The sequence below is a fragment of the Astyanax mexicanus genome, chromosome 18, assembly GCF_023375975.1.
Source record: "Astyanax mexicanus isolate ESR-SI-001 chromosome 18, AstMex3_surface, whole genome shotgun sequence".
NCBI lineage: Eukaryota > Metazoa > Chordata > Actinopteri > Characiformes > Acestrorhamphidae > Astyanax > Astyanax mexicanus.
Window position 1 is genome coordinate 7,102,501 of NC_064425.1, and position 268 is coordinate 7,102,768.

The following is a 268-nucleotide window of genomic DNA, read 5'->3' on the forward strand; positions in this document are numbered from 1 at the left end:
GGTCATGGTCTTGTCATGAAACTTTGAACAAGTAAGGTGAAATTTGTCAAGTCCTGAACGCTAAAGAAGATGACTCTGGACATGGGACCAGTATTGTGTCCAGTGTGTCCATTGTCTTTTGCCATGTCCCATGGAAACTAAAGAGAATGACACTGGACATGGGATAAGCATTATTATTATATGTCCCATGAATTTTGCCATATCCTATGAAGGCTAAAGAACCAATGGTTCACTTGCTGCCTAATACACTGACATGCAACATTTAATG